The sequence below is a fragment of the Thalassophryne amazonica genome, chromosome 8, assembly GCF_902500255.1.
Source record: "Thalassophryne amazonica chromosome 8, fThaAma1.1, whole genome shotgun sequence".
NCBI lineage: Eukaryota > Metazoa > Chordata > Actinopteri > Batrachoidiformes > Batrachoididae > Thalassophryne > Thalassophryne amazonica.
The window spans coordinates 68086245-68109653 of NC_047110.1; the positions used below are offsets into that span (position 1 = coordinate 68086245).

The following is a 23409-nucleotide window of genomic DNA, read 5'->3' on the forward strand; positions in this document are numbered from 1 at the left end:
TTCCTCTTTGCAGCACCTCTCAAGCTCCATCAGGTTGGATAGGGAGTGTCAGTGCACAGCCATTTTCAGATCTCTCCAGAGATGTTAAAACAGAATCAGGTCTGGGCTCTGGCTGGGCCACTCAAGGACATTCACAGAGTTGTCCTGACGCCACTCCTTTGATGTCTTGGCTGTGTGCTTAGGGTCATTGTCCTGCTGAAAGATGAACCGGTGCCCCAGTCTGAGGTCAAGAGCACTCTGGAGCTGATTTTCATCCAGAATGTCTCTGTACATTCCTGCATTCATCTTTCTCTCAGTCCTGACTAGTCTCCCAGTTCCTGCTGCTGAACAACATCCCCACAGCATGATTCTGCCCCCACCATGCTTCACTGTAGGGATGGTGCCTGGTTTCCACCAACATGGCACCTGCCATTCATGCCAAAATCCTCTGGTCTCATCAGACCAGAGGATTTTGTTTTTGATGATCCGAGAGTCCTTCAGGAGCATTTTGGCAAACTCCAGGTGGGCTGCCATGTTCCTTTTACTCAGGAGTGGCTTCTGTTTGACCACTCCACCATACACACGTGATTGGTGGATTGCTGCAGAGATGGTTGTCCTTCTGGAAGGTTCTCCTCATTCCACAGAGGAATGCTGAAGCGCTGACAGAGTGACCATCAGGTTATTTGTCACCTCCATGGCTAAGGCTTAGTTTAGATGGGTGGCCAGCTCTAGGAAGAGTCCTGGTGGTATAGATAGTATAGTATAGTATAGATGTGTCTGTACCCTTCCCGAGATTGGTGCCTTGAGACAATCCTGTCGCGGAGGATTACAGACAATTCCTTTGACTTCATGCTTAGTTTGTGCTCTTGACATGCACTGTCAACTGTGAGACCTTATATGTAGACAGGTGTGTGCCTTTCCAAATCATGTGTTGTGTGGGCCGCTGAAGAGGAGGTACTGCTGGCCCACCACCACCAGAGGGCGCCCCGCCTGGAGTGCAGGCTCCAGGCACCGGAGGGCGCTGCCGCTGAAGAGGAGCAGCCCAGGTGACAGCCGTCACCCATCACCTGAAACAGCTGACATTCATGAGCTGAGGGGTATATCAGCTGGACGGCATCTCCATCTCACTGCCGAGATATCGTTCTACCAAGAAGGTAACGCACTCAGCCAGTCATCATATTTCTGAGGACTAACCTGTTTTTGCTTGTGCTTAAGACAGCTGAAGACTGAACTTGATCCATATCGGATAAGTACCCTTCACTGCAATATTGTTTGTGACTAGAGGTGGAGGTGGTGTTTCCACCCTACGTGTTGCTGGGTGCAGCCGCACCCACATCTGACTGTTTCTGTTCCTCGCCAGCAGTACCGGATCCGACGAGCGGAGGCAGTGGCCACCTGGGAGTTCGGGACTTGGCGGCTCCAGTATTCCCAGGGTTCGGTGGCAGAGGAAATCGGGTGGTTCCGGTTCGACTCGGACGGACGTCTCCTATCGTCGAGCCTGCCCACACGTCACCAGTAGAATTGGTTTATTCTTACAATTGTGATCTGTTGTGTTTGTTGTGCGAATTCACAACAGTAAAACCTTGTTATTTGACTTCTTCATTGTCCGTTCATTGGCGCCCCCTGTTGTGGGTCCGTGTTCCTCACTTTCCCCAACAGGATATCTCGGCCAACGTCATGGATCCCGAGGGGCGTCAACCGGCTGTTGAACGGCCAATGGAAGAACAGGACGCGCAGGCGTCCGCAGGAGGGGTAATCGGTGAGTTGCAGTGGATCCTCACCGCTTTCACGACTCGGTTAGATTTGATGACCGAGCAGAACGTCCTCCTTAACCGCAGGGTGGAGGCTCTCGCCGCGCAGGTGGAAGCGCGCCCTCCGGGCGCCGCTGCGGCTCTCCCTCCCGTAGACCCTGTGCGTAACATTGACGTTCCACTGGTCGTTCAACGACCCCTCCCACCTTCCCCGGAAGCATACATAAGCCCCCCAGAGCCGTACGGAGGCTGTGTGGAGACGTGCGCGGATTTCCTCATGCAGTATTCGCTCGTCTTCGCACAGCGTCCAGTTATGTACGCGACCAATGCTAGCAAGGTAGCTTATGTAATAAACCTGCTTCACGGCGAGGCACGCGCTTGGGCTACAGCGCTCTGGGAGCAGAATTCACGGCTCCTTCAGACATATGATGGGTTTGTGAGGGAGTTCAGAACCGTGTTCGATCACCCTAATAGAGGAGAAACCGCTTCAGCCGTGCTACTGTCGATGAGACAGGGACGTCGGAGCGCAGCTGCCTATGCAGTCGACTTCCGCATCGCGGCTGCGAGGTCCGGCTGGAATAGCACTGCCCTCCACGCTGCCTTTGTAAACGGACTATCATTGGTTCTTAAGGAGCACCTGGTGGCTAAGGACGAACCGCGGGATTTAGATGGGCTCATCGATCTTGTCATACGACTAGACAACCGGTTAGAAGAACGTCTGCGGGAACGAGACAAAGGGCGTGGCCGGGCACGCGCCGTCCCTCTCCCTTCCGGTTCCGACCGCGCTCCGCCTTCCCCACGCTCCACGGCCCGTGCGCTCCGTGGGGCCACAGCTCCCCCTGCTGACGAAGCAATGGACACGAGTAGGGCAACATTTAGGGCACCAGGTGCACAGTGGAGGTAGGCCCACTGAGCTTGTTTTGTTTGTGGCTCGATAGAGCACCACGTAAAAGACTGCCCCGAGTGGTTAAACACCAACGCCCGCCCCTAGAGACTGGGCTAGGGGTGGGCCAAGACATTCACGTGGGACACACCCACATCGCCACACGACTCCCAGTTACGATCCTTTATGAGGACTCAACCCTGAAGGCCCCAGCACTGGTGGACACGGGCTCGGAGGGGAATCTGTTGGACAGCAGATGGGCTAGGGAGGTAGGGCTCCCTCTGGTGGCGCTCATCTCGCCTGTGCAGGTGCGGGCACTAGATGGCTCCCTACTCCCTCCGATCACGCATAAGACACCACCTGTAACTCTGGTGGTGTCAGGAAATCACCGGGAGGAGATCGAGTTTTTTTGTGACTCCTGCTACCTCCCGTGTGATTTTGGGGTTCCCCTGGATGGTAAAACACAATCCCCGGATCGATTGGCCGTCCGGGGTAGTGGTGCAGTGGAGCGAGACCTGCCATCGGGTATGTTTAGGTTCCTCAGTTCCTCCCGGCTCCCAGGCTAAGGAGGAGGTCAGAGTCCCGCCCAATCTGGGGGCGGTGCCGATAGAGTACCATGACCTGGTTGATGTGTTCAGCAAGGATCTGGCGCTCACCCTTCCCCCCCACCGTCCTTATGATTGCACCATTGATTTGGTTCCGGGCAGTGAGTTCCCGTCCAGCAGGCTGTACAACCTCTCACGGCCTGAGCGCGAATCAATGGAGACCTACATCCGGGACTCGTTAGCCGCCGGGTTGATCCGGAATTCCACCTCCCCGATGGGCGCAGGTTTCTTTTTTGTGGGTAAAAAAGACGGCGGACTTCGCCCATGCATTGATTATAGGGGGCTGAACGAGATCACGGTTCGCAATCGATACCCGTTGCCCCTGTTGGATTCAGTGTTCACGCCCCTGCATGGAGCCCGAATATTCACGAAGCTCGATCCTAGAAATGCGTATCACCTGGTTCGGATCCGGAAGGGAGACGAGTGGAAGACGGCATTTAACACCCCGTTAGGTCACTTTGAGTACCTGGTCATGCCGTTCGGTCTCACCAACGCTCCCGCGACTTTCCAAGCGTTGGTTAATGATGTCTTGCGGGATTTCCTGCACCGGTTCGTCTTCGTATACCTAGACGATATACTCATCTTTTCTCCGGACGCTGAGACCCATGTTAGGCATGTACGTCAGGTCCTACAGCGGTTGTTGGAGAACCGACTGTTTGTGAAGGGCGAGAAGTGTGAGTTCCACCGCACGTCTTTGTCCTTCCTGGGGTTCATCATCTCCTCCAACTCCGTCGCTCCTGATCCGGCCAAGGTTGCGGCGGTGAGAGACTGGCCCCAACCCACAAGCCGTAGGAAGCTGCAACAGTTCCTCGGTTTTGCTAATTTCTATAGGAGGTTCATTAAGGGCTACAGTCAGGTAGTTAGCCCCCTGACAGCCCTGACCTCTCCAAAAGTTCCCTTCACCTGGTCGGATCATTGCGATGCCGCGTTCAAGGAGTTGAAACGTCGGTTCTCGTCTGCACCCGTTCTGGTGCAGCCCGATCCTAGTCGCCAGTTAGTGGTTGAAGTGGATGCCTCGGACTCAGGGATAGGAGCCGTGCTGTCCCAGAGCGGGAAGACCGATAAGGTTCTTCACCCGTGTGCCTATTTTTCCCGCAGGTTGACCCCGGCCGAACGGAACTATGACGTCGGCAATCGAGAACTCCTTGCGGTGAAAGAGGCTCTTGAGGAGTGGAGACATCTGTTGGAGGGAACGTCCGTGCCATTCACGGTTTTCACTGACCACCGGAACCTGGAGTATATCAAGACCGCCAAGCGGCTGAATCCCAGGCAAGCCCGCTGGTCACTGTTCTTCGGCCGTTTTGACTTCCGGATCACCTACCGTCCCGGGACCAAGAACCAGAGATCGGATGCCTTGTCCCGGGTACATGAAGATGAGGTCAAAACGGAGCCGTCGGATCCCCCGGATCCCATCATCCCGGAGTCCACTATCGTGGCCACCCTCACCTGGGACGTGGAGAAGACCGTCCGGGAGGCCGTGGCACGAAGCCCAGACCCCGGAACCGGGCCGAAGAACAGGCTCTACGTCCCACCAGAAGCTAGGGCTGCGGTCCTGGACTTCTGCCACGGTTCGAAGCTCTCCTGTCATCCTGGGGTGCGTAGAACCGTGGCAGTCGTCCAGCAGCGCTTCTGGTGGGCATCCCTGGAGACCGACGTCCGGGACTATATCCAGGCCTGTACCACCTGCGCCAGGGGCAAAGCCGACCACCGCATGTCCTCGGGTTTGCTACAGCCGCTGCCCGTACCTCATCGCCCCTGGTCTCACATCGGCCTGGATTTTGTCACGGGCCTCCCGCCGTCCCAGGGAAACACCGTCATCCTCACGATAGTGGACCGTTTCTCCAAGGCGGCCCACTTCGTGGCCCTCCCGAAGCTCCCAACGGCCCAGGAGACAGCGGACCTCCTGGTCCACCACGTTGTCCAGCTGCATGGGATACCATCAGACATCGTCTCCGATCGCGGTCCCCAGTTCTCCTCGCACATCTGGAGGAGTTTCTGCCGGGAACTGGGGGCCACAGTCAGTCTCTCGTCCGGGTATCACCCCCAAACCAACGGGCAAGCAGAACGGGCCAACCAGGAGATGGAATAGACACTACGTTGTGTGACAGCCGCGCACCCGGCGGCCTGGAGTACTCATCTGGCCTGGATCGAGTACGCCCACAACAGTCAAGTGTCGTCAGCCACCGGCCTCTCTCCTTTTGAGGTGTGTTTGGGGTATCAGCCCCCATTGTTCCCGGTGGTTGAGGGAGAGGTCGGCGTGCCCTCGGTCCAGGCCCACCTGCGGAAGTGCCGTCGGGTGTGGCGTGCCGCCCGTTCTGCTTTGTTGAGGGCCCGGGCGAGGGCTAAGGCCCATGCAGACCGGCGGCGGACCCCGGCCACTACGTATCTCCCCGGGCAGGAAGTGTGGCTATCCACCAAGGACATACCACTGCAAGTAGCCTCTCCAAAACTCAAAGACCGATACATAGGACCATATAAAATCCTCCAGATCGTCAATCCCGCCGCAGTGAGGCTTCAGCTTCCGGCCTCACTGCGGATCCATCCTGTATTCCATGTGTCCAGAATCAAGCCACATCACACTTCACCCCTCTGTACTCCCGGTCCGGCGCCACCTCCTGCCCGGATCATCGACGGCAAGCCGGCTTGGACCGTGCGCCGGCTTCTGGATGTCCGACGGATGGGCCGGGGTTTTCAATACCTGGTGGACTGGGAGGGGTACGGCCCCGAAGAACGCTCCTGGGTGAAAAGGAGCTTCATCCTGGACCCGGCCCTCCTGGCCGACTTCTACCGCCGCCGCCAGGAGGCGCCCGTTGAGGGGGGGGGTCCTGTTGTGTGGGCCGCTGAAGAGGAGGTACTGCTGGCCCACCACCACCAGAGGGCGCCCCGCCTGGAGTGCGGGCTCCAGGCACCGGAGGGCGCTGCCGCTGAAGAGGAGCAGCCCAGGTGACAGCCGTCACCCATCAGCTGAGGGGTATATCAGCTGGACGGCATCTCCATCTCACTGCCGAGATATCGTTCTACCAAGAAGGTAACGCACTCAGCCAGTCATCATATTTCTGAGGACTAACCTGTTTTTGCTTGTGCTTAAGACAGCTGAAGACTGAACTTGATCCATATCGGATAAGTACCCTTCACTGCAATATTGTTTGTGACTAGAGGTGGAGGTGGTGTTTCCACCCTACGTGTTGCTGGGTGCAGCCGCACCCACATCTGACTGTTTCTGTTCCTCGCCAGCAGTACCGGATCCGACGAGCGGAGGCAGTGGCCACCTGGGAGTTCGGGACTTGGCGGCTCCAGTATTCCCGGGGTTCGGTGGCAGAGGAAATCGGGTGGTTCCGGTTCGACTCGGACGAACGTCTCCTATCGTCGAGCCTGCCCACACGTCACCAGTAGAATTGGTTTATTCTTACAATTGTGATCTGTTGTGTTTGTTGTGCGAATTCACAACAGTAAAACCTTGTTATTTGACTTCTTCATTGTCCGTTCATTGGCGCCCCCTGTTGTGGGTCCGTGTTCCTCACTTTCCCCAACATCATGTCCAATTAACTGAATTTACCCCAGGTGGACCCTAATTAAGCTGTGGAAACATCTAAAGGATCATGAGTGGACACATGAGGCACCTGAGCTCAATTTTGAGCTTCATGGCAAAGGCTGTGAATACTTTAGTCCATGTGATTTCTTAGCTGTTTATATATATATATATATATATATATATATATACACACACACACACACTCAACAAAACTATAAACGCAATACTTTTGGTTTTGCTCCCGTTTTGTATGAGATGAACTCAAAGATCTAAACTTTTTCCACATACACAATATCACCATTTCCCTCAAATATTGTTCACAAACCAGTCTAAATCTGTGATAGTGAGCACTTCTCCTTTGCTGAGATAATACATCCCACCTCACAGGTGTGCCATATCAAGATGCTGATTAGACACCATGATTATATATATATATATATATATATATATATATCCATTTTGGAATAAGGCTGTAACATAAAATGTGGAAAATGTGAAGCACTGTGAATACTTTCAAGATGCACTGTAATATGAGAAACTAGAATATGTATATGGTAAATACCTCATCCCCTTGTACCTGAAGTCTGACCAGTACAATAACACAGCACAATACGTAAAGATCAGACTTCATCCAAACTCAAGCAAAAGTCAGATAAGCGCTTTAAGTGACTAAAAGACTAGAAACCCTTAAAATGTGTGACTGAGAAAGTCCAGTGTCATATAATGGGTACAAATCTCACCTTTTGTCTAACATTCACAACTCTCTTTCTGGGGCATTTTCTCACATAGCAACATCAAAAACTTTTATCTTTAACAATGAGAAAAGACAACGAGAGATGCATTATTTCTGTGTCATCCAGTTTTAATCCAGTGAATGTGAATAATTTGTTTGATGTTTAATATACATATAGAGACATGAATTTCACAACACGTGATACAAGCATGACAAAGCAGGTGATCCAAAGACCCAGTGTATTTTACAAATGCATCTTCATACATCTCCATTCTTGAGATAAACTGCAGAAAACTCCTTTTACACAGATGATGTTTTCATAAACGAAGCTGGCTCGCTCATAAAGGTGATCGGGCTACGCACCACCAAAGGGGAAAGGGTGGTTAATTTTTCATATTCTACCACACCATTACCAGTAGTTTGAGACAGTTGACACAGTTTGTCTTGCTTCTGAATATCATAGTCCAATCAGTGTCAAGTCAAGTTCTGTGAAGTACTGAACCTTTTGAGGCGATTCCTGTCGGGTTCAAAATCATCCTGAATGGTCTCATGGGCTTTCATGTACAATCAGTTTTTTTTCTTTTCAAACTACAGGCCCTGCAGTGCAATCTGTATGGGATTTGGGAGTGCTGCATTAACGTCCTTATGTCATGCATAACCCAACAAAGGGGATAGCTGGGAAGCACATGTGACCTTTCAGATGACTCACGATCAACATATTCCAACTGATCTCGTGTCAACAAATATCGTTCAGACTGTAGTAATCAGGATAAACTAATATCTGTTGGTGGGGGGTATAAAAGCGGAATTTAAGAGCTAGTGAGTAGAAAAAGTGGCTTGAAAGGTAACAGAACTCATCTTGCCCCTTGCTGCAGTGAGTGACAGCTTCACCTGCCCGCAATAAGGGATCACAGCCAGGTTGTGTGCTTACTGGCATGCAGGGTGGATAGAGATAACTCCACAGACCTCATGGGCTCCACGTGCAGGGTGAGGACCAAGTGAAACTGCATTATTTGATTTGCTCTATAACCCCAATTCCAATGAAGTTGGGACATTGTGTAAAATGTAAATAAAAACAGAATACAATGAAATCCTCTTCAACCTATATTCAATTGAATACACCACAAAGACAAGATATTTAATGTTCAAACTGATAAAGTATTGTTTTTGTACAAATATTTGCTCATTTTGAAATGGATGCCTGCAACACGTTTCAAAAAAGCTGGGGCAGTGGTATGTTTACCACTCACCATGTTTACAACACTCAATAAGCACTGGGGAACTGAGGACACTAATTGCTGAAGCTTTGTGGATGGAATTCTTTCCCATTCTTGCTTGATGTATGACTTCAGTTGTTCAACAGTCCGGGGTCTCCGTTGTCGTATTTTGTGCTTCATAATGCGCCACACATTTTCAATCCGGGTGACAGGCCAGTCTAGTACCCGTACTCTTACTACGAAGCCACGCTGTTGTAACACGTGCAGAATGTGGCTTGGCATTGTCTTGCTGAAATAAGCAAGGATGTCCCTGAAAAAGACCTTGCTTGGATGGCAGCGTGTGTTGCTCCAAAACCTAGATATACCTTTCAGAATTGATGGTGCCATCACAGATGTGGAAGTTGTCCATGCCATGGGCACTAACACACCCCCATACCATCACAGATGCTGGCTTTTGAACTTTTCGCTGGCAACAATCTTTTGTCCGGAGGACACGACGTCCATGTTTTCCAAAAACAATATGAAATGTGGACTCATCAGACCACAGCACACTTTTCCACTTTGCGTCTGTTCATTTAAAATGAGCTCGGGCCCACAGAAGGCGGCGGCGTTTCTGGATGTTGTTGATGTATGGCTTTCGCTTTGCATGGTACAGTTTTAACTTGCACTTGTAGATGTAGTGATGAACTGTGTTAACTGACAATGGTTTTCTGAAGTGTTCCTGAGCCCATGCGGTAAGATCCTTTACACAATGATGTTGGTTCTTAATGCAATACTGCCTGAGGGATTGAAGGTCACGGGCATTCAGTGTTGGTTTTCGGCCTTGCCGCTTACTTGTAGAAAGTTCTCCAGATTCTCTGAATCTTCTGATTATATTATAGACTGTAGATAATGGAATCCCTAAATTCCTTGCAATTGAACACTAAGAAACATTGTTCTTAAACTGTTGGAGTATTTTTTTCATGCAGTTGTTCATAAGTGGTGATCCTCACCCCATCTTTGCTTGTGAATGGCTGTGCCTTTTGAGGATGCTCCTTTTATACCATGACATGACATGCCATGCCATGACACTCACCTGTTTCCAATTAACCTGTTCACCTGTGGAATGTTCCAAACAAGTGTTCTTTGAGCATTCATCAACTTTCCCAGTCTTTTCTTGCCCTGTCCCAGCTTTTTTGAAGTGTGTTGCAGGCACCCATTTCAAAATGACCAAATATTTGCACAAAAGCAATAAAGTTTATCAGTCTGAAGATGAAATATCTTGTCTTTGTGGTGTATTGAATTGAATATAGGTTGAAGAGGATTTGCAAATCATTGTATTCTGTTTTTATTTACATTTTACACAATGTCCCAACTTCATTGTAATTGGGGTTGTAAATAATTCACTATTAAAAAGGACATTTTACAAAATGATAGTTATAAAATAACATGATTTTGAAGGGTGTCATGGTTGATCAGCAGCCCACTATTTAATAAGCAGCATATAAAATCTAGCAGCCTCAGGAGCAGCTTGTCACATATGTAGATAGTGTCATCTTGTGGCCATAGATGACAATAAAAAAAATTTCATATAGAAGTAGCTTCAGAATATAAGTCACGGGGTCCCAAAGTAATTAAAATAATAGCAATAACAACAATAATAATATATAATACTTATAGTTGGAAAAATCCAGTATGTTTTGTGGGTAAATGTGAGACATTCGTATCACACATCTGTGTTTCTTCACAAACACAAAGAAAGCTGATAAATCAAATTTGCAGAAGAAGTTGTGACTGAACAAAATTGCAATGTTGAGCAGAATTCACGGGAGTGACTGAATATACATTAACTTTTGTGATCGCTCCATCGCAAATTCCTGGACGGACCAATTTGTTTTGTATCAGTTTGCAGCATTATGAAATTCATCCTGAATAATTTTGATGCAATTCTCTGACAAAATGTTTCTGTAGACTGCAGAGTTCTTGTGCTGCTACCATTCTACTTTACACGATCAAAAATGTGAGCCAGCCGATACGGGTTTCACACCGTTTAACCATGTAGGACAGTTACAAACATGCATCTTAGATATGCTGGATTAAAGTCAGAAATTTATATTATGTAAACGCCTTTATCATCTCGCTCTCTGCTGTGATCTTTTCAGGAAAAACAAATCAAAATATAACTGACATGTACAGAAATTTATACAATATGTACGTAATAAAACCTGACTGAGCCATTCTGGTTGATACAGCTATATTAATTTGTCATTTTAAATGGACAAATCCTGTCCTCTAATGCAGTTTGTTAACAGACAAATCCTGCATGATGACACAGAGATTGCATACACAAAATATAATATGCATTTAGTTTTAATTGTTGGGGGTTTTTTTTCTTCTTCTTTTTAAGGTGACAGGGCCATTACTCTTAAGGCATGACTTATCAGCAACATCACAGAGGATTAATGGTTTCACTTGTGCCAGTAAGAAATGTTTAAGTTGTCCCGATTATCAGTGCAAGAAAAAGAATAATGGTTATTTGTCATTGTGTTAAGCAGTTAGAAAGACTCATCTAACAAAACAGAGTTAAGTGTGTGATTAACCTTTTCTGGAAATAGGGGAGGACTGAATGAAATGCTTGCTGAATGACAGGAATCAGACATACTACTGTCTAAACTGAAGACCTGGCTTTGTATGTGTGTTACACTTCAATCAGCAGCTATTTGAAATGTAAAAAAAAATCATCATGTTGGGGAAATTCAGACATTATTTTCATATACACTTCATTGTATCCAGTGATTTAGTGGATAATTCAAAGTGGCCCAAAAGTGAATGTAATTCTTTGTTTAATGTAGACATAAGTGAGAATAAACCAAAACCTTCAAATGCATAGTCCTTGAAAAACCAGCAACCTTCTTCAGGTTTTCACTACTCTGCTGTGGCATGTTGGCGCTGCCTCTGCTTGCCTTTTGTTCACCACTGGGGGCAGCGCCACATACAGTAGCAGATAGCACAACATGGTAGAAGCCCACAAGAAGAAACCAGCGGTCGTTACCCCAGCTTAAATAGCAGAGCTTCCCTATACTGAAAAGGTATGAAATTGTTATTAAATTGTGAACCAATTATAAAGTACAAATGGGGACATTTATCAGTTATACCGCCTACCACTATCAGACAAATGTTGATTTCATTTTGACCTCTCAAAGTTAATCATCCTGTGACCAATCTCGTGCAAGCCTCGCAATGACCTTTGAACTTTTACGAGAGTTTGAAAAAGCGGAAGTAGCAGCATAGCTCAAGTGATTTATGACCAGTTTAAACTACATTTAGATCAATTCTCAGGTCCATGTATCAATGTAATCATATCTTCTACTTTAAAATTTATTTCTGTTTCATACTGGTTAAATGTTACACCCTTATTCAATCGATCGATATAACTCTCTCTCACCAACTACCCTCCCCTCTTCCAGTGTGGTGGTGGTGGGGTGTGCCTCCCTCAATCTTGGGTTCTCAACCAGAGGCCTGGAAGTTTGAGGGTTCTGTGCAGTATCATAACTGTTCCTAGGACTGCACTCTTCTGGACAGAGACCTCAACTGTTGTGCCTGGAATCTGTTGGACCCATTCTCCCAGTGTGGGGTTCACAGCTCCAAGGGCTCCCATTACCACTTGGGCCATTGTGGCCTTCGCCTTCCACATATTTTCTAGTTCTTCCTTCAGCAACTGGTACCTCTCAACATCTGTATGAAGATGCTATTACTTGGAATTGCCACATCTACCACAACTGTCCTTTTCTCTTCCTTGTCAAACAACACTACATTTGGCTGGGCACTTATTTGTCTGTGTGGACCTTGAAGTCCCACATCACCTTAGCTCACCTATTCTCAACCACCGTGATGGTGTTCCACACTTGCACATTGTCTTCTGTCCTCAGAGGGACTCACTCACTGAATGTCTGCAGTCCTACCCTGTGGAAACTTCACTCTCATCATAATTTTGTGAGTAAACAGAGTGATAGTAAACAAAGTGGACTTGTGGGGAATGTTTCTGTGGATGTATTTGCAGAAATGCAGACAGGCTACCTTTTGTCTTCTGCTTCAGAAGTTAAATCTTCTTGGTACAGTAGCACACAGAAGGAGCTAGAATTTCACATCTTTCAAACTAAATATCTAGCTTTCCAAGCTCTTTTGACAGCAGTGGAAGATGATAACTGGAAGAGAAAAGATGTTGCAGGTGCCGACCATCATGAGCCACCTCAGGAATAGACCTGGATACCACCGTGCAGTGGATGAGCCCAAAGCGCTGCACCACATGCCACCCTTCAGGAACAAGACCCTTAGTTATCTTCGAAGGGTTCCTCTTTTCCCAGAGAGGGTGATCCGAACAGCATTTCCCCATCTTCGTCATAATGCATGCCACTCTCCACGGATGGCGGCGGTAGAAATGCATCTATCTTTTCCAGTGGTGAATTCTGTAAAGTGTTTTACAATGGTTGAAGTCCCAAGCCCAACACCAGAAAGGGAATTATTTGCAGGCAGAGGGCCACCAACAGTTCCGGATGGTGTTTCAAGTGATGCTGAAGAACGTACAGTTGCAGGACAGATTGTCCTGTGTACTAATACAATTTGTATTCCACATAGTTACAGTATGAATGTTGAAGCAATATTGAGTAAATTCACACAGCAAAACACATGACATTAAATGGAAAAAAATGCCCCCTGAAAATGTAAAAATTTACTTTTTTTTCATGCTTATGTCCATTTTCTACCAACACCTGCAACGATACCCATTTACCACATTTGTTTGACGAGGATTCTTTTTTAAACAGTCCCTAAAGCTTTTTGTAGTGGGCATGGTAGACTCATCTTGCTCCAATAATCATCTACATTATTTTCCTTCTCTGTCACCTTTATAGTATCTATTAACCACTCTCTACTATCTGTTTGTGGGGCATTTTCCCTTCCTTTTCCCAATGAATGTTTTATATATTGGAGGGAGAATGATTGTTCTTTGCAATGAGGCCAGCACGTGGCCTCAGTAAGACAAATTGCTCCAGAACGTCTAAATGGCAGTCAATGATAACTCATTGTAAGGAGAGTAAGTGACTTCCAATGGAGTGGATAGGAGACAGAGAATAATGGCAGAGCACAGGTGAAAAATAGATGTTTGGCTCGGCGTAATTACTCCATTAGGGGGCTCTCTGTTAATCTACCAAACCACAGCGAGTGTTTTTACAGTGATGAGGAGGTGACGGGCAAAAATGACTGCAACTGGACAGAAAGAGGAGCCCCGCCACCTCCCCAATCACAACAGACACTATGAAGTGTTTACTAATGGACAAATGCACTCGCAGTCTGTGCAACATCCCACACAAGCTACTCCAGTTACAATTAAGTGTAGTGATAGATGGATTGACAAAGTTCATCACTGTGCTGACATATTAATTACCTGCAATATGGTCCCTTGTGCTCAGAGCGCTTTAACCTCCTTCGTCTCAACTGCGTATTGGCGGATGGATCAGATGCTAGCCTGTTAAACATGAAAATCTGGGTTAGAATAAAAAGGAATGGGGGGGGGGGGGGGCACTGGAAATAACACCCCCATTCTGCTGGTTTCCAGGCAAACATAATGATATTTTTTTTTTTTTTTTTTTGACCATTTGGTGTCTGCTGCTTCTGCCTGTGGCAATTTAGACAAAAAAAAAAAACCTGAAAAAAAATTGTCCAATATGGTCTTAAGAGTTTATTCTGACCACACAATCTGTTTTCTTAAGTCAACTTTTAAAACAGTGCTAAGAGCAATGCCCATAGCTTTATCACTGAGCTCACAATGACCTTGTATTCACCTTTACAGTATTTCCCATCTGTTTAGGTTCCACCCCAGAATCCAACCCAGTTGGCTGTAGGCCCATGTTGTGTTGGGCCTTCTCAGTGGAACCTTGAACAAAACCTGTAGGAGCAAAAAAAATAATAAATAAATAATATTATGTTTGGCCTATTTAGGGAAGAGGGGGAACTGCCTACATCTCAGTGTTTTCTTTCCACATTTGGTTGTCCTCTTCAGACTGCTTCTAATGTGAACATAAATAAAACTGCAGCCATTTTTGAGGAACTACAGCACAGCTTAAATAATTCCTGAATTAAAAGGCTGGTCAGATAACAGAAAAATAATCATCAGCTGTTTTGTTTTTATTCCTAATAACCATTTATGCCTTGTTTTTATGAGTTGCTTATTTTCTCTGTGGGTTTAATAAATTTAATTGACTATAGAGGATTTTTGACTGCTGAGAGTCAGGAAAATTACTTTTTTTTTTTTTTTTTTCCACAACAAATCAATTATTCAACATAAAACTGAGAAATTCATCAGTGATAAAAATAATTTGCTGTAAGCACAACATGTGCTACAAAACAAATACTGGGAGCAACAGTATTACAGAACTCTCAAGCCTTTTTAAGATAACTTTTCAAAATCTAGCAGAACATTCATCATATAGTTGAACCAAGGACAAAACAGCAACCAAGATTAAACAAAATGCAAACTGTAAGTTTAGTCAATTTGAAAATGGACACTGGTGAGAGAAAAATTTACACACACACACACACATACATACATACATACATACATACATACATACATATATATATATATATATATATATATATATATATATATATATATATATATAATGAAATAACAATAATACTTTTTATGAAACAAAAATTGAAACATGAACTTTATTTAAATAAATTTTGTCAACAGGTTTCACAAAATTGTGTTAAGTTGCTACAAAGCAAAAGTATTAAGTTAATCTAACTAAATGAAGTTCTACTATTAGGGAAATAAATATTTCAACTTACCATGTACTTTAGGTAAATTGAAAACAAAAAAGTGAATTTAAAATAGACAACCTAGCTCATTCATTGTGATTGTAGAATGTAAAAAAAAAAACTAAAAAAAAAACAGAACTGTTGAGAAATGGACGAACAAGAAAATCATTAAAACCAAGTAATTATTAGAAGTTATTAAAACTGTATACCAGGAAAAAGCAAAATAAAAAAACTCCATTTTTTTTATTTGTTCGGCATGCAAAACAAATTATTTTATTTGAGGTTATATCGAAATTAACAGGTGTATAAAAAAGCAGTGTCCCTTTAAGAACTTTATGCATCTACAAAAACAAACAGCTGCTCATTAACGGATAAATTAACGCAAATATATTCATCCACATGCTCAGAGTCGCTGTATGTTTTAAAAACACAGAAAGTCAGAAGTAGAGGGTGGCACTGAAGAGTTTTGTGCGTCCTCGGAGCGACAGGTTGCGGTAAGTGGCCATCGTCACTGCCTGCTGAAAACGAGCACGGTGATCCGATTAAAGCGAGAATTTCTGGGTCACGGTCTTGTTTTTCACTGCTTAATTTGTCTACCGATAGTGACACGGTGTGTGGCTTGCACCTACCTGTAATATTATCTTCCTAAAAGCAGTGGTTCAGACAGGGCCCTTGTTGTCACTGTAACCCAACACGGAGTGAGTGTGAGCGGGTTGGCCCGCAGCCTGCCTGCCTGCCAAATATGCGGCCTGCAGCGCCGCCCAGTGGCCGCTCGTGTTTCACGAGGCTCCCACTCTGGAGAAATGCACAAAGTTGTCTGCAAGTTTTACAAACTTTATCAAAGTGGATTCAGCTTGTTTTCATCCAGAATGGGAGTTTTTGGCTGCATACACAAATAATAAAATAAACAAAAATCACACTTTGCAAACACTATTGTTGGAAAGGTTGTCCTTTTGTGCTTACAAATGAGATCATATTAACACTTAAACATTTATATTGTTCTGTATAGTAGGTTAGCGTAGATATCTGTTACTGCTTTTGTCACCTAGTGGAGGTGTCTGAATTTTTCTTCATTTCAGGTAACTTTCAAAAAAAAAAAAAGAATCCACATTGCATTTATAGTGATTTATAGTTGGGAGTTTTGTGTTAAACATCTGCTACATGTTAAAAAAAAAAAAAAAAAAAATCTGCATACATGTGTAGACACCACTGCTATAAGCAAAATTTAGGCCTGAAACACCTCACTTTGGAAATGACTTGTTTTGGACCTGTGTGACATAAGTCATGAAGTTCATATCTGGATCCTGCTGTCTTTGTGAGATACTCCCACTGAACTGCTCTGTGTGGTTAGGGATGCCATTGGTATGTGGAAGAGGGAAGCAACTCGCAGTACTAATCCATGGACTGGATGTCCTGACCTTAACCTATTCTCTGAGATTAGCAAAACCACTATGTGAGCTTCAGCTCTGAAATTTGGATTCTGAAAGATACAAGTGATTACTAGTAAACCTTCTATTTTGGGCTATGTTGGTTTATCATGTACAATGAACATAATATTACGTAAAGACAGATAGGCCTATCAAGTGGATTGTGAAGCCTTGTTGTGATCAAGTGGTCTTGATGGCCACTAAGACAATTACTGTTTCTTAAATAATAATAACAATAATAATTACCACCCAAAAGCACTTGCAGATTTTCCATGGGGGGCAGACACAATCCCTGAAGGAAGAGGGGGGCGTGACCAGACACAGCTTCTTTCCATTTAAAGCAACAGGCACAAAAACAAGCCACATCCTGAAAAGATGATTTTTTTAAGGATGTAGGTGAAAGCGGATCAGAAATGTTGTTTTGTGGCAGCATAAACACATTATACATACGTTTGGGTCATTCTATTGTGGATTTAATACAGCAAGTTATTGTTTATAAGGCTGTGTTAATTATTTCTCACCTGTGTAATTTACAGGTGTTTAAAATCGGTTTTAAAATTTTTGATTCACTGTGCCCCAGACACTAATTCATGGGGCACAGTGAATCAACTTAGAATATAATGACAAAACACATGATTATAAAGATTTCTTCAAAATTATTAAATATATGCTGATGCATATACGGGCTATAATCCAGCAAACCAGCTATGTAATGTGAGTGTCTTATATAGTGAATTAAGTCCTTTAGAAACTATTATAAATACAACTGTCATAATTTCTGTTCAAACGTGAAAACAGTTGTTTATATACACAAATTATAGAAATAAATTATGGAAAAATAAATGTATAAGCTTCAACAAGTAATATTTGTCATCCACTTGATACTGGGGCTTACTAAATCACTTTCGAGACTGATTCACTGTGCCCCAATTCACTGTGCCCCGGGTGCATGTGACACATGAGTCATGTTATCAAATAGCTGATAGTCTGGAGAAGACATAACACATGCTCATCAGTTGGACGGGGTAGTCTTCTAACTAATAAGTTTTTTTTTGGACCACCTTTCCTCTGTTGTGAGAAATAAATACAAAGACACTGACATCCACAAAATTTACTTTTGATAGGAAAAAACTGAGTTCAATTGCCACTTAGTTTTACCCTTAATGTAGCCAAAAACAAAACATTAATTTATAGGGGGGGATGTCTTTATTCATAAAATATGGCAGTTATAGCTACTGATTCACTGTGCCCTGTTATTTACTGTGCCCCGGTTTCCCCCATTTATATTTGTGTATGTTGGTGTTTCTTGCAACTACCGGTAACTTTAATATTTTTTAAGACTGATAAAACTGTATAATATGACCCCTTTAGCTAGAATTAGAATAGAAATGATCTTTCCTGATATGCTGCACTACCTGGGCAAGCTGAAAACTTAAAACTTGACTCACTGCAGCCATTATTTTGTTGTTTTGCACCCTGCAGATCTGCAACACCTCTGCAAAGTTTTTTTTTTTTTTAAGATGTTGCATCTCAAGCTTTCCTTTTGTTATCTTAGTTCATTATTTAATTAAGCGTGGCATAATGAGATGTCATTCATGCTGGTTTTCTGGACTGGCAAACTAACTTATTGCCATTTTCCCCAAAAGCCTGTCTGCTTGCTGTGAGTTGACCTAGTCCAATGGATTCAGCTTGTGCTAACACGCCTACAACATATTTGCACTTCAGTTTTGTCATTAGTGACAGTGAGCATGCACGTATGAAGTGGTCTTGCATATGTGGGGCTGGTATTTTTGACCTATAGTGTGCAGCGACAAACAGGTTCATAGAGTTACGTGACTGAAATGGTTCAACCTTTTCACATGGCTTCCTTTACATCAGGCATGCTGCCCTTCTTCTCATGCTAATGTAGTACAAAAAAAAAAAAGAGATATCGAGCTTTAAAGACACGGCAGACAGTTTAAAAAGGCTGTGCTTACTGTTTGAAGCCGTAAATGTGACAGAAGACTTCAAGAGGAAGACCCAAGACTGGCAGTCGAAAGATGAATGAGAGGTGGACGGGCAACATGTTTTTTTTCCATCCAGAGGGATATTCTGTGGCCAAGCTTGATTATTAGAGATGAAGGACAGGCTGAGAGGATGTGGGATTGTTAAATCCTTGAATCCTTTCACCAAAGCCACCCCCACCCCCCATAACATTCTTCTGCACTCCATCTCCATGCACTTATGGCGCATCCTTGAATTTCCTCTTTACTTGTAACAGCTGAATGCAATTCTGATTCCCTGATGATATAAGTAGGAGAGAATTTCTGAAACCTAGTGAGGCTCTGGGATTGTTTCAGCTCCAGCATTTTGAAATAATATAGTGTGCTAAATTTAAGATAATTATTTTCTAAAGCCGGATTCTTTGTAGGCTGTTTGAGTTTCAATTGTGAGCAAGAACACACATACACACAAAAACACACACAGACATCACACTGTGAAAAAGTGCATGTTTTTTTTTTTTATCATCACGGACAAAAAAAAAAAAAAATCCAATTCCAACAAAAGTTTATTTTGAGTGATGTTTTCTATTTCATTCAAGAAACTCATGAAGTGTAATTTTCAAAAATAAATAAATAAGACTCATTATGTACCAAAAAAAAGCAAGACTCCTCAGATGAACTCAGTTCAATTTTGTATATGTTTTTCATCCAAGAAACACATGTGCTTATAACACAAACAACATACATGTGATTTCATTTAACAGAGATGGGGCTACATATTGTAATTGGGTGGAAATACTCCCCAAAATTTATTCTATTAAATTTATTCCATTTTAACTATTTTTGACTGTGTGTGCACCTTCATATCTGTATTTATTACTTACTTATATTTATGACTTACTTATTTCTTTTTATACTTTGTTGTCTGTTATAAGTCTGTGAGAAATGACATTTCCATCCTGGTTCTGTACATAAATGGCAGAACTGATAATAAAGTTGACTTTGATCGTTGATCTTGTATCCAATTTTTTTTTTAATATGCTTTGGCATACTGTTCAATACATCACAACATAAAGATAGCTATTAATCACCACTAAATTTTAAAATAATTATGAAACATGATTAGAAACTCAATTATCTGATCATATTATTAGTATTATTATGATTTTAGTAGAAACCACCTAATAGATTATGCAGTTTTATTAAAGAAAAATTATGTATGTTTAAGGGTAAAATGTGCTTTCACACACTTTTTGCTGATGTTATTTATTTATGAATTTACATATTTATTAGCTTGCCATTATTTCTGAAAGTTTCAGGAGCAATAAATGTACTTGAAACACAGTGTGCAAGATTCTTAAACACTCCACTATTTCTATATAAATGCTGTTTTATAGTTTCTGTCTTTAGTGACATATCATGAAACAAATTAAAATTTTATAAATGTTAATGTCGTCATTTTCTACCTTAAATGTATACACACACACTTCACATTTTTTTTTGGTGACATTTATATAGCTCTGGCTGTGGGTTAAAACCCTGTGCGCTTCTTGTCAAGAGAGGCTGTGCTTCATTTGGTGCCCCATCCATTATCGCCACCATATTTGAAAAGTGCTAAGCCTTGAAACGAGTCCCATATTATTTCAGGCCGGACTAAATATTTCACAGCAGGGGGCACAAAATGAGACCTTCCCTCAAGAGACTGCCTGCAGTGCATTCTACTTGGTGCAGCAATCGGAAGGTCTCACACTGTGCAAAACACACTTGAACAAACAATTATATATTTATCTGCCACATTTTTTTCCCCAGGATTTTTCTTTGGTTATGGAGGAAAATAGGAGGAAAAATTGCAAAGCCACAGCATAAATATGGAGGATCCTCTGGCACCGTCTGGCTGAGACTGGTATCAGTGCAGACATCAGGGTACAGTGAGCAATCAACGACCCATAAAAGAAGGTGTTTTATCACACACACACACACACACACACACACACACACACACACACACACACACACACACACACACACACACACACACACACACACACACACACACTGCACTGCACTTTTTTATGAGCAGGAACACATTCCAACAAAACTGGAGATGGCTTTGAGTTCCACCCAGAGAATACAGCACGGCACTGCAAACAGGAAGCTAACCAGATTGATTCTTGAATCACACGTGCTGCTTGAAATCGGATCCGGGGCCTTGTGAGATTAGCCAACGACACCGTCTGTGTTCCGGTGCACAAGTCTATAAATGTGTAACAGAGTAGACGGCAGACTCAAAACAATGCTGCCTTTGACTGATTCGGGAGCGTCGATTTCCGAAACGCCTTGCAGGCATCGTCCTCGCGGGGTTCAAGAGTGGCAGAACGAAGAAAGTTCCTTCGAATGCTCTAACCTTTACTCGAATAAATGAATGCAAATGGCTGATGTAGGTGTTTTCTCGTCACCCACTCAGACTGCCCTCTGCATGTTTTTACTGCTTGAATCATTGTTGGATAATTCTATTTGACAGGCAGCAATAATAGTTTTTATTCAGCCGTTCTTTACAGTGAGGAAGGCATTCTCTCTGCGGTACACACGGTGCACGCGCTTTCACCTGTCAGATTAATTTTTTACTCATTGACATTTGATTATCTACCGTTAAATTCTAAAACTGTTATCGCACACAAAGGTCCGCCCGTTGCAATTTGAAGTTGGCATATTAAATGCAATTCAATTTTATTTCACAATTTTGACACCTCAATTTGCACCTAAAAGTACATATGGCTTGTTGGAGGGGGGAAAAAGTCAAACTACAAAGGTTTGCTTAATCATTGAAACTTCTGCTGGCTGTGACCTTTTGGGAAGGATCCATATCTCTGTTCTTAGAAAAAATGATGTGGATGGCGAGCACTTGTGTCCTTTGTGTTTTGTGAAGATATTGAGTGTTTGAAGTGTTAACACTGACACTAAGCCTTTGGGGCGAGCGGGCGAAGGAAACATGTCACACAATAGGATGGGACTTGGATCTTTGCTTCTCCCTTTCTGACCTCTGACCTTTATTGGATTTCAGGCTTGCTGCAGCCCGGGCTGCTTAGGGCGGCTGTCTGCCGGGATCATATCATCACAACCTCCTGAAAAAGAAGATTTATCCAAGAAAAAAATAATTTGAACTTTGAATATTTCTCATTTAAAAACAAAACTGTCTTTAATTTCTTTTAGTTATAAGCATTTCATATACTAAAAACCATGGACGCATTTATAGAAGGGATTTCACTGTAAATTTGTTTGGTAAATTTAATGTTCATACAGTCAGGTCCATACTGTATGTATTATTTTGACAGTGAAGCAGTTTTTGTATATTTGTCTCTGTACACCAGCGCATTATAGTTTAAATTAAACCATCAGTGTTCTTCCAGTGTACACTTCTAATTTTAATTCAAGGGGTTTAATAAAAGTATTGCATTAACCATTTCGGGACAACCCGATCTCACGCCAGTTTGTGATGGCATCATGAAAACTGATTAAATCTATAAGTTTGTGATACATTCACAAAACATGTATCACAAAATTAATTTTGTGATATCACAAATTTTGGGGTGACATGGTGGGGGGGGGGGGGGGGGCATTATGGTTAAGAACAGCCCAGTCTCATGCTTTTTTCATGCCCCTGTCACAAAACGAGTCACATGTTCATGACACGATTTTTTTGTTTTTACTATTGCTAATCTTACCTCTTCCCCTAACGCTAATCATAACCCCCCTAGACCCCCCATGTCACCCCACATTTCCTGCCCCATCACGAAATTAATTTGTACCCCGGTTATGAAAAGCGGATCACAAACCATAGATTAATTTACGTTTTTTAATTCCATCACAAACTGCCATGAGATTGGGTTGGTTAAGAACAGTGAGCTAAATTTGACCGCATCACGAAAATGTGACACATTTTGTGGCTGTATCATGAAAAAAAGCATGAGACTGGGCTGGCCATTTTTATGCACTATCCCTCCATTTGCCCCAGCATTTGTCTGGTAGTCTTGTTGTTTGTAGGATAACGCCAAAACTAATGAACAGATTTCAGTGAAATTCAGTGACCAAATTAATATAAAGTACCTGGAAATATGTGATTAACCCCCCCCCCCCCAAAAAAAATCTTTGCTATGTTTCTTAAATATTGCTTATACGAGTGAGACCTTATGGTTGTTCTTGTTGTGTGGGCCACTGAAGAGGAGGTACTGCTGGCCCACCACCACCAGATGGCGCCCTGCTTGAAGTGCGGGCTTCAAGCATGAGAGGGCGTCATAGCAACCGGGAGTGACAGCTGTCACTCGTTATCAGCACCAGCTGTCACTCATCCACATCACATCACCACCACCATAAAGGCCGGACTGCAACTCCACCTCCCCGCCGAGAAACCAGCCATCAGAAGAGGTAATTTCTCTGCTGAACGTGAAACTGCATTATAGTCTGGACTCTTTTTGCAGCCGTATTCCTGTGGTGTTCCTTAT

The 23409-nt window shown here is 43.7% G+C and overlaps 1 long non-coding RNA gene across 4 annotated transcripts in view; it reads right to left on the reverse strand.

Moving 5' to 3' along the window:
* LOC117515823 overlaps positions 1-16201 on the reverse strand; it is a 276926-nt gene extending 260725 nt beyond the window's left edge. For 3 of the 4 annotated variants that reach the window (XR_004562232.1, XR_004562231.1, XR_004562234.1), the window contains exons 1-2: positions 16131-16201; positions 14123-14203 (exon numbers count right to left, since the gene is read on the reverse strand). This is a non-coding gene — a long non-coding RNA (uncharacterized LOC117515823). The remainder of the gene's footprint in view (positions 1-14122; positions 14204-16130) is intronic. The other variant, XR_004562233.1, reaches the window with a different exon arrangement.
* Between the last annotated feature and the right edge of the window lie 7208 nt (positions 16202-23409).